The sequence below is a fragment of the Gigantopelta aegis genome, chromosome 9, assembly GCF_016097555.1.
Source record: "Gigantopelta aegis isolate Gae_Host chromosome 9, Gae_host_genome, whole genome shotgun sequence".
Taxonomy (NCBI): Eukaryota; Metazoa; Mollusca; class Gastropoda; order Neomphalida; family Peltospiridae; genus Gigantopelta; species Gigantopelta aegis.
In genome coordinates this window covers 82,293,299-82,305,606 of record NC_054707.1, presented here as the reverse complement: position 1 = coordinate 82,305,606, position 12,308 = coordinate 82,293,299, and positions in this window count along the sequence as shown.

The window sequence follows — 12,308 nt, the reverse complement described above, 5'->3', positions numbered from 1 at the left end:
TTCCTTGCCCGTAATGGAAAAATAGAATAGAATAGATGAATAACGACAGCCCAGCACGAACAATGTAATGGCAAACTAGAATAGAATAGAATAGATGGAGAACGACAGCCCAGCACGAACAATGTAATGGCAAACTAGAATAGAATAGAATAGATGGAGAACGACAGCCCAGCACGAACAATGTAATGGCAAACTAGAATAGAATAGAATAGATGAATAACGACAGCCCAGCACGAACAATGTAATGGCAAACTAGAATAGAATAGAACAGATGAATAACGACAGCCCAGCACGAACAATGTAATGGCAAACTAGACTAGAATAGAATAGATGAATAACGACAGCCCAGCACGAACAATGTAATGGCAAACTAGACTAGAATAGAATAGATGAATAACGACAGCCCAGCACGAACAATGTAATGGCAAACTAGAATAGAATAGAATAGATGAATAACGACAGCCCAGCACGAACAATGTAATGGCAAACTAAAATAGAATAGAATAGATGAATAACGACACCCCAGCACGAACAATGTAATGGCAAACTAGAATAGAATAGATGAATAACGACAACCTAGCACGAACAATGTAATGGCAAACTAGAATAGAATAGATGAATAACGACAGCCCAGCACGAACACTGTAATGGCAAACTAGAATAGAATAGAATAGATGAATAACGACAGCCCAGCACGAGCAATGTAATGGCAAACTAAAATAGAATAGAATAGATGAATAACGACAGCCCAGCACGAACAATTTAATGGCAAACTAGAATAGAATAGATGAATAACGACAGCCCAGCACGAACAATGTAATGGCAAACTAAAATAGAATAGAATAGATGAATAACGACAGCCCAGCACGAACAATGTAATGGCAAACTAGAATAGAATAGAATAGATGAATAACGACAGCCCAGCACGAACAATGTAATGGCAAACTAGAATAGAATAGAATAGATGAATAACGACAGCCCAGCACGAACAATGTAATGGCAAACTAGAATAGAATAGAATAGATGAATAACGACAGCCCAGCACGAACAATGTAATGGCAAACTAGAATAGAATAGAATAGATGAATAACGACAGCCCAGCACGAACAATGTAATGGCAAACTAGAATAGAATAGAATAGATGAATAACGACAGCCCAGCACGAACAATGTAATGGCAAACTAGAATAGAATAGATGAATAACGACAGCCCAGCACGAACAATGTAATGGTAAACTAGAATAGAATAGAATAGAATAGATGAATAACGACAGCCCAGCACGAACAATGTAATGGCAAACTAGAATAGAATAGAATAGATGAATAACGACAGCCCAGCACGAACAATGTAATGGCAAATCAGATTAGAATAGAATAGATGAATAACGATAGCCCAGCACGAGCAATGTAATGGCAAACTAGACTCGAATAGAATAGATGAATAACGACAGCCCAGCACGAACAATGTAATGGCAAACTAGAATAGAATAGAATAGATGAATAACGACAGCCCAGCACGAACAATGTAATGGCAAATCAGATTAGAATAGAATAGATGAATAACGACAGCCCAGCACGAGCAATGTAATGGCAAACTAGACTAGAATAGAATAGATGAATAACGACAGCCCAGCACGAACACTGTAATGGCAAACCAGAATAGAATAGAATAGATGAATAACGACAGCCCAGCACGAACAATGTAATGGCAAACCAGAATAGAATAGAATAGATGAATAACGACAGCCCAGCACGAACAATGTAATGGCAAACTAGAATAGAATAGAATAGATGAATAACGACAGCCCAGCACGAACAATGTAATGGCAAACTAGAATAGAATAGAATAGATGAATAACGACAGCCCAGCACGAACAATGTAATGGCAAACTAGAATAGAATAGATGAATAACGACAGCCCAGCACGAACAATGTAATGGCAAACTAGAATATAATAGAATAGAATAGATGAATAACGACAGCCCAGCACGAACAATGTAATGGCAAACTAGAATAGAATAGAATAGATGAATAACGACAGCCCAGCACGAACAATGTAATGGCAAACTGGAATAGAATAGAATAGACAAATAACGACAGCCCAGCACGAACAATGTAATGGCAAACTGGAATAGAATAGAATAGATGAATAACGACAGCCCAGCACGAACAATGTAATGGCAAACTAGAATATAATAGAATAGATGAATAACGACAGCCCAGCACGAACAATGTAATGGCAAACTAGAATAGAATAGAATAGATGAATAACGACAGCCCAGCACGAACAATGTAATGGCAAACTAGAATAGAATAGATGAATAACGACAGCCCAGCACGAACAATGTAATGGTAAACTAGAATAGAATAGAATAGATGAATAACGACAGCCCAGCACGAGCAATGTAATGGCAAACTAGACTAGAATAGAATAGATCAATAACGACAGCCCAGCACGAACAATGTAATGGCAAACTAGAATATAATAGAATAGAATAGATGAATAACGACAGCCCAGCACGAACAATGTAATGGCAAAGCAGAATAGAATAGAATAGATGAATAACGACAGCCCAGCACGAACAATGTAATGGCAAACTAGAATAGAATAGAATAGATGAATAACGACAGCCCAGCACGAACAATGTAATGGCAAACTAGAATATAATAGAATAGAACAGATGAATAACGACAGCCCAGCACGAACAATGTAATGGCAAACTAGAATATAATAGAATAGAATAGATGAATAACGACAGCCCAGCACGAACAATGTAATGGCAAACTAGAATAGAATAGAATAGATGAATAACGACAGCCCAGCACGAGCAATGTAATGGCAAACTAGAATATAATAGAATAGAATAGATGAATAACGACAGCCCAGCACGAACAATGTAATGGCAAACCAGAATAGAATAGAATAGATGAATAACGACAGCCCAGCACGAACAATGTAATGGCAAACCAGAATAGAATAGAATAGATGAATAACGACAGCCCAGCACGAACAATGTAATGGCAAACTAGAATAGAATAGAATAGATGAATAACGACAGCTCAGCACGAACAATGTAATGGCAAACTAGAATAGAATAGATGAATAACGACAGCCCAGCACGAACAATGTAATGGTAAACTAGAATAGAATAGAATAGAATAGATGAATAACGACAGCCCAGCACGAACAATGTAATGGCAAACTAGAATAGAATAGAATAGATGAATAACGACAGCCCAGCACGAACAATGTAATGGCAAATCAGATTAGAATAGAATAGATGAATAACGATAGCCCAGCACGAGCAATGTAATGGCAAACTAGACTCGAATAGAATAGATGAATAACGACAGCCCAGCACGAACAATGTAATGGCAAACTAGAATAGAATAGAATAGATGAATAACGACAGCCCAGCACGAACAATGTAATGGCAAATCAGATTAGAATAGAATAGATGAATAACGACAGCCCAGCACGAGCAATGTAATGGCAAACTAGACTAGAATAGAATAGATGAATAACGACAGCCCAGCACGAACACTGTAATGGCAAACCAGAATAGAATAGAATAGATGAATAACGACAGCCCAGCACGAACAATGTAATGGCAAACCAGAATAGAATAGAATAGATGAATAACGACAGCCCAGCACGAACAATGTAATGGCAAACTAGAATAGAATAGAATAGATGAATAACGACAGCCCAGCACGAACAATGTAATGGCAAACTAGAATAGAATAGAATAGATGAATAACGACAGCCCAGCACGAACAATGTAATGGCAAACTAGAATAGAATAGATGAATAACGACAGCCCAGCACGAACAATGTAATGGCAAACTAGAATATAATAGAATAGAATAGATGAATAACGACAGCCCAGCACGAACAATGTAATGGCAAACTAGAATAGAATAGAATAGATGAATAACGACAGCCCAGCACGAACAATGTAATGGCAAACTGGAATAGAATAGAATAGACAAATAACGACAGCCCAGCACGAACAATGTAATGGCAAACTGGAATAGAATAGAATAGATGAATAACGACAGCCCAGCACGAACAATGTAATGGCAAACTAGAATATAATAGAATAGATGAATAACGACAGCCCAGCACGAACAATGTAATGGCAAACTAGAATAGAATAGAATAGATGAATAACGACAGCCCAGCACGAACAATGTAATGGCAAACTAGAATAGAATAGATGAATAACGACAGCCCAGCACGAACAATGTAATGGTAAACTAGAATAGAATAGAATAGATGAATAACGACAGCCCAGCACGAGCAATGTAATGGCAAACTAGACTAGAATAGAATAGATCAATAACGACAGCCCAGCACGAACAATGTAATGGCAAACTAGAATATAATAGAATAGAATAGATGAATAACGACAGCCCAGCACGAACAATGTAATGGCAAAGCAGAATAGAATAGAATAGATGAATAACGACAGCCCAGCACGAACAATGTAATGGCAAACTAGAATAGAATAGAATAGATGAATAACGACAGCCCAGCACGAACAATGTAATGGCAAACTAGAATATAATAGAATAGAACAGATGAATAACGACAGCCCAGCACGAACAATGTAATGGCAAACTAGAATATAATAGAATAGAATAGATGAATAACGACAGCCCAGCACGAACAATGTAATGGCAAACTAGAATAGAATAGAATAGATGAATAACGACAGCCCAGCACGAGCAATGTAATGGCAAACTAGAATATAATAGAATAGAATAGATGAATAACGACAGCCCAGCACGAACAATGTAATGGCAAACCAGAATAGAATAGAATAGATGAATAACGACAGCCCAGCACGAACAATGTAATGGCAAACCAGAATAGAATAGAATAGATGAATAACGACAGCCCAGCACGAACAATGTAATGGCAAACTAGAATAGAATAGAATAGATGAATAACGACAGCTCAGCACGAACAATGTAATGGCAAACTAGAATAGAATAGATGAATAACGACAGCCCAGCACGAACAATGTACTGGCAAACTAGAATATAATAGAATAGAATAGATGAATAACCACAGTCCAGCACGAACAATGTAATGGCAAACTAGAATAGAATAGAATAGATGAATAACGACAGCCCAGCACGAACAATGTAATGGCAAACTGGAATAGAATGGAATAGACAAATAACGACAGCCCAGCACGAACAATGTAATGGCAAACTGGAATAGAATAGAATAGATGAATAACCACAGCCCAGCACGAACAATGTAATGGCAAACTAGAATAGAATAGAATAGATGAATAACGACAGCCCAGCACGAACAATGTAATGGCAAACTAGAATAGAATAGAATAGATGAATAACGACAGCCCAGCACGAACAATGTAATGGCAAACTAGAATAGAATAGATGAATAACGACAGCCCAGCACGAACAATGTAATGGTAAACTAGAATAGAATAGAATAGAATAGATGAATAACGACAGCCCAGCACGAACAATGTAATGGCAAACTAGAATAGAATAGAATAGATGAATAACGACAGCCCAGCACGAACAATGTAATGGCAAATCAGATTAGAATAGAATAGATGAATAACGATAGCCCAGCACGAGCAATGTAATGGCAAACTAGACTCGAATAGAATAGATGAATAACGACAGCCCAGCACGAACAATGTAATGGCAAACTAGAATAGAATAGAATAGATGAATAACGACAGCCCAGCACGAACAATGTAATGGCAAATCAGATTAGAATAGAATAGATGAATAACGACAGCCCAGCACGAGCAATGTAATGGCAAACTAGACTAGAATAGAATAGATGAATAACGACAGCCCAGCACGAACACTGTAATGGCAAACCAGAATAGAATAGAATAGATGAATAACGACAGCCCAGCACGAACAATGTAATGGCAAACCAGAATATAATAGAATAGATGAATAACGACAGCCCAGCACGAACAATGTAATGGCAAACTAGAATAGAATAGAATAGATGAATAACGACAGCCCAGCACGAACAATGTAATGGCAAACTAGAATAGAATAGAATAGATGAATAACGACAGCCCAGCACGAACAATGTAATGGCAAACTAGAATAGAATAGATGAATAACGACAGCCCAGCACGAACAATGTAATGGCAAACTAGAATAGAATAGAATAGAATAGATGAATAACGACAGCCCAGCACGAACAATGTAATGGCAAACTAGAATAGAATAGAATAGATGAATAACGACAGCCCAGCACGAACAATGTAATGGCAAACTGGAATAGAATAGAATAGACAAATAACGACAGCCCAGCACGAACAATGTAATGGCAAACTGGAATAGAATAGAATAGATGAATAACGACAGCCCAGCACGAACAATGTAATGGCAAACTAGAATATAATAGAATAGATGAATAACGACAGCCCAGCACGAACAATGTAATGGCAAACTAGAATAGAATAGAATAGATGAATAACGACAGCCCAGCACGAACAATGTAATGGCAAACTAGAATAGAATAGATGAATAACGACAGCCCAGCACGAACAATGTAATGGTAAACTAGAATAGAATAGAATAGATGAATAACGACAGCCCAGCACGAACAATGTAATGGCAAATCAGATTAGAATAGAATAGATGAATAACGACAGCCCAGCACGAGCAATGTAATGGCAAACTAGACTAGAATAGAATAGATCAATAACGACAGCCCAGCACGAACAATGTAATGGCAAACTAGAATATAATAGAATAGAATAGATGAATAACGACAGCCCAGCACGAACAATGTAATGGCAAACCAGAATAGAATAGAATAGATGAATAACGACAGCCCAGCACGAACAATGTAACGGCAAACTAGAATAGAATAGAATAGATGAATAACGACAGCCCAGCACGAACAATGTAATGGCAAACTAGAATATAATAGAATAGAATAGATGAATAACGACAGCCCAGCACGAACAATGTAATGGCAAACTAGAATAGAATAGAATAGATGAATAACGACAGCCCAGCACGAGCAATGTAATGGCAAACTAGAATATAATAGAATAGAATAGATGAATAACGACAGCCCAGCACGAACAATGTAATGGCAAACCAGAATAGAATAGAATAGATGAATAACGACAGCCCAGCACGAACAATGTAATGGCAAACCAGAATAGAATAGAATAGATGAATAACGACAGCCCAGCACGAACAATGTAATGGCAAACTAGAATAGAATAGAATAGATGAATAACGACAGCCCAGCACGAACAATGTAATGGCAAACTAGAATAGAATAGATGAATAACGACAGCCCAGCACGAACAATGTACTGGCAAACTAGAATATAATAGAATAGAATAGATGAATAACCACAGCCCAGCTCGAGCAATGTAATGGCAAACTAGAATAGAATAGAATAGATGAATAACGACAGCCCAGCACGAACAATGTAATGGCAAACTGGAATAGAATAGAATAGACAAATAACGACAGCCCAGCACGAACAATGTAATGGCAAACTGGAATAGAATAGAATAGATGAATAACCACAGCCCAGCACGAACAATGTAATGGTAAACTAGAATAGAATAGAATAGATGAATAACGACAGCCCAGCATGAACAATGTAATGGCAAACTAGAATAGAATAGATGAATAACGACAGCCCAGCACGAGCAATGTAATGGCAAACTAGACTAGAATAGAATAGATGAATAACGACAGCCCAGCACGAACAATGTAATGGCAAACTAGAATATAATAGAATAGAATAGATGAATAACGACAGCCCAGCACGAACAATGTAATGGCAAACTAGAATAGAATAGAATAGATGAATAACGACAGCCCAGCACGAGCAATGTAATGGCAAACTAGAATATAATAGAATAGAATAGATGAATAACGACAGCCCAGCACGAACAATGTAATGGCAAACTAGAATAGAATAGAATAGATGAATAACGACAGCCCAGCACGAACAATGTAATGGCAAACTAGAATAGAATAGATGAATAACGACAGCCCAGCACGAACAATGTAATGGCAAACTGGAATAGAATAGAATAGATGAATAACGACAGCCCAGCACGAACAATGTAATGGCAAACTAGAATAGAATAGAATAGATGAATAACGACAGCCCAGCACGAACAATGTAATGGCAAACTAGAATAGAATAGATGAATAACGACAGCCCAGCACGAACAATGTAATGGCAAACTGGAATAGAATAGAATAGATGAATAACGACAGCCCAGCACGAACAATGTAATGGCAAACTAGAATAGAATAGATGAATAACGACAGCCCAGCACGAACAATGTAATGGCAAACTAGAATAGAATAGAATAGAATAGATGAATAACGACAGCCCAGCACCAGCAATGTAATGGCAAACTAGAATATAATAGAATAGAATAGATGATTAACGACAGTCCAGCACGAACAATGTAATGGCAAACTAGAATAGAACAGAATAGATGAATAACGACAGCCCAGCACGAACAATGTAATGGCAAACTAGACTAGAATAGAATAGATGAATAACGACAGCCCAGCACGAACAATGTAATGGCAAACTAGACTAGAATAGAATAGATGAATAACGACAGCCCAGCACGAACAATGTAATGGCAAACTAGACTAGAATAGAATAGATGAATAACGACAGCCCAGCACGAACAATGTAATGGCAAACTAGACTAGAATAGAATAGATGAATAACGACAGCCCAGCACGAACAATGTAATGGCAAACTAGACTAGAATAGAATAGATGAATAACGACAGCCCAGCACGAACAATGTAATGGCAAACTAGAATAGAATAGAATAGATGAATAACGACAGCCCAGCACGAACAATGTAATGGCAAACTAGAATATAATAGAATAGAATAGATGAATAACGACAGCCCAGAACGAACAATGTAATGGCAAACTAGAATAGAATAGAATAGATGAATAACGATGAGCAATGTAATGGCAAACTAGAATAGAATAGAATAGATGAATAACGACAGCCCAGCACGAACAATGTAATGGCAAAATTTCAACTTATTTCCGTGCTTATATCCAATTAAGGTTCAAGCACGCTGTCCTAGGCGCACACTTCAGCTATCTGGGCTGTCGGTTCAGGACAGTGGGTTAGTTGTTAGTTTGTTAGTGGTTAGTGAGAGAGAAGAGGGTGTAGTGGACTTATACCTACCCATTGAGCCCTTAAGAACTCGCTCTGGGTTGGAGCCGGTACCGGGCTGTGAAACCTGTACCTACCAGCCTGTAGTCCGATGGCTTAACCACGACACGGTAACCTCGGTACAAAAATTACCAAATGTTTGACATCCAAAAGCCGATGATTAATAAAGCAATGTGATCTGCTGGTTTTGTTAAACAAAACAAACTTTAACTTTCAAATTCCCTGATGACATTTAGTTTACATGTATACTGGTGGTTAATAATAAATGCGACTTCAAACGAGCGAACACTCTAACACATTAATCGATCTATTTGTGGTAGTGTCGGGTTTCTTCACGTGTTCTTTTTATATCGTAATTATGGTCATCAGCATGTAACCATGGTAGTTGAACATTGTTAGGTCATGGGGTATATAACCCTAAATCAAATCCCGTGGATGACAGTAGTAACATAGTAAAAGAAAGAAAGAAATGTTTTATTTAACGACGCACTCAACACATTTTATTTACGGTTATATGGCGTCAGACATATGGTTAAGGACCACACAGATTTTGAGAGGAAACCCGCTGTCGCCACTACATGGGCTACTCTTCCGATTAGCAGTAAGGGATCTTTTATTTCCGCTTCCCACAGGCAGGATAGCACAAACCATGGCCTTTGTTGAACCAGTTATGGATCACTGGACGGTGCAAGTGGTTCACACCTACCCATTGAGCCTTGCGGAGCACTCACTCAGGGTTTGGAGTCGGTATCTGGATTAAAAATTCCATGCCTCGACTGGGATCCGAACCCAGTACCTACCAGCCTGTAGACCGATGGCCTGCAACGACGCCACCGAGGCCGGTAAATAATAACATAGTATGTGAGTAATTTCTTTTTTAAAAACCTGCTACATGCAACTTTCCTATGAAAATACTATATAGTCCGTCCCATCCTCCAACAAAATGTTTTGGGGTTGTGGTTTTTTTTGTATAATTTCAGTTTGGTTTGACGTAAGAAGAAAAGTAAAAGTGTTTTGGAAATAACAAACAATCACTGTTTGTGTGTAATTTAGAAAACAATCCACTCATAAATAAATAACTTATAGTAAATTCCATATGAAAAAAAGGCGTTCCCAGTGGGATGGACTATAGTATGCATCATAGATATAAATACTACAACCCTTAAATTAAATCAAAGAAAATGTAGGGTATATTGCTAGTTTTCGGATATAATGGAACGCAACTTTGTCTATCCTATTCCTAAGTAAGAATTGTCATTCTAATTGTACTAGACTCCCCCCCCCCCCACACACACCACATATACCACATATACACCACATACACACCAACACACACCACACACACACACCTCACACACGCCATATACACAAACACATACACACACAAACCACGCACGCACGCACACACACACACACACACTTATTTCAAGCAGAGAAGTGTCTGCTATACTGATACTACAGTACTTTACAGACTAGATGAAAAACACATCTCATCTCTAGTTAAATTTAGATACATTTGATTTGGAACTTTAACCAGCTTAGATGCTATTTGCTATACTGTTACTTATAGATATGTACAGTCAATTTTTTTTTTAATGTTTATATATTTACACATACTGTTTGACAACTGTGTAGTGAAAAATTGCATGTTTTCAGTATTAACATGCAACCCTGGGCTTAACCAGCGGTTTTAAGCAGTGTGAGGCAGAAGACGGTTATATTAACCCTCTGATACCTAGACTTGTTGCGCGTACTCACTATTCATTTTATTGAAATGTTCTTGGTTCGCAGGGCTGAAAAGGGTTAATGGCTGGTAATATTACGATGGTTCAACCCAGGCGAACAGGCGCATATGCTAATAGGTACGCACATATGCACGCGTTAATAACCCGTCTTTATTAATGCTATTGTAAGAAGAAAATTATGGTATAAACCCATTACAAGCCGTTTAGCTGTCGCAGTGCTTCAAATCAGAAAATCTCGCAACGTCGCCGAATCATCGCATTCATTTGCCGACCAAATACATCGTATCGTGTCCAATTATCCAATTAGCGTAATTAGGAAAAGTGTTAGTCTAGAGACCCGTAACCAGTCAATTAATCTCCGTTCGTTTTATCGATGACAGCCGAACGCCACCTGAACTAGAGAGCACCCGCCAATTATTAGTCTACTAATTAGGGAATGTATACGTATCCGCCGATTTGTTTCTCGTATCGGGTGAATTAACGATCGATCGCATCCCCGCGCGCTCATGTAATTTCCGTCCAGTAATTGTTTGAAATAATGGATGTCAGTTTTTAAAAATCATAACCCAATTAATCACCCGTCAGTCTGTCAGTCCTACCTGGTCATTTCGCTTTGATGAGCCGCGACCACGGTGACAGACAGTATTGGTGAGGTGAGAGGGTATATATGCACCCTTCGTTCGCCGGTTTATTGGTCTTACTCTTATCATGAGCAAACAAATCCCGGGGATATAGAGTCAAGATCGGCAGACGACTTTCGGAAATTAGTCGAACGGTAGGACCCACCGTGCATCTTCGTTCGTTGACAGGAGTTCGGGAGCCGAAGGTGTATCAACGTATAAACCGAAAATCCCGATGTGTTAACTGACGATTTATGCTTGTTCAAAAGGAAGTTTTCGGATTAATTGTTCTTCATCTGAAAGGTTACCAGACTTTGCACATTAGTTGTGGTTTTGCCGTCCTAAACGTTTTGCGAATTTTTTTTTTTTTAAAGCGACAGTTTCGAAGTTAAATCGTGTATTTTAAGTCGATGAAAAAGACCAAAATTTATTACAAGATAAAAGAAGAAAATATTGTTATCTAAGTGTTTTACCGTTTTATTATTCTGTGATATTCCTTCAGCGCAGGATTGTGGCAAATGACATATAACAAGAAAGAAAAATTAAGTAAAACTTTAATAAGATACGTGCATTGTTTCATGTTTTGAGTACTGTGAGTGTCGGGCTACATTGTTCATAGAAGTGAAATATTTCCCTGCCAGTAATTGAGTGAAGTGTGCGATTCGGTGATATTTGATAACGCAGGAAGGAAGACACTAAGATAACTGAGCGAAGGATGCAATAATGTGGTCAA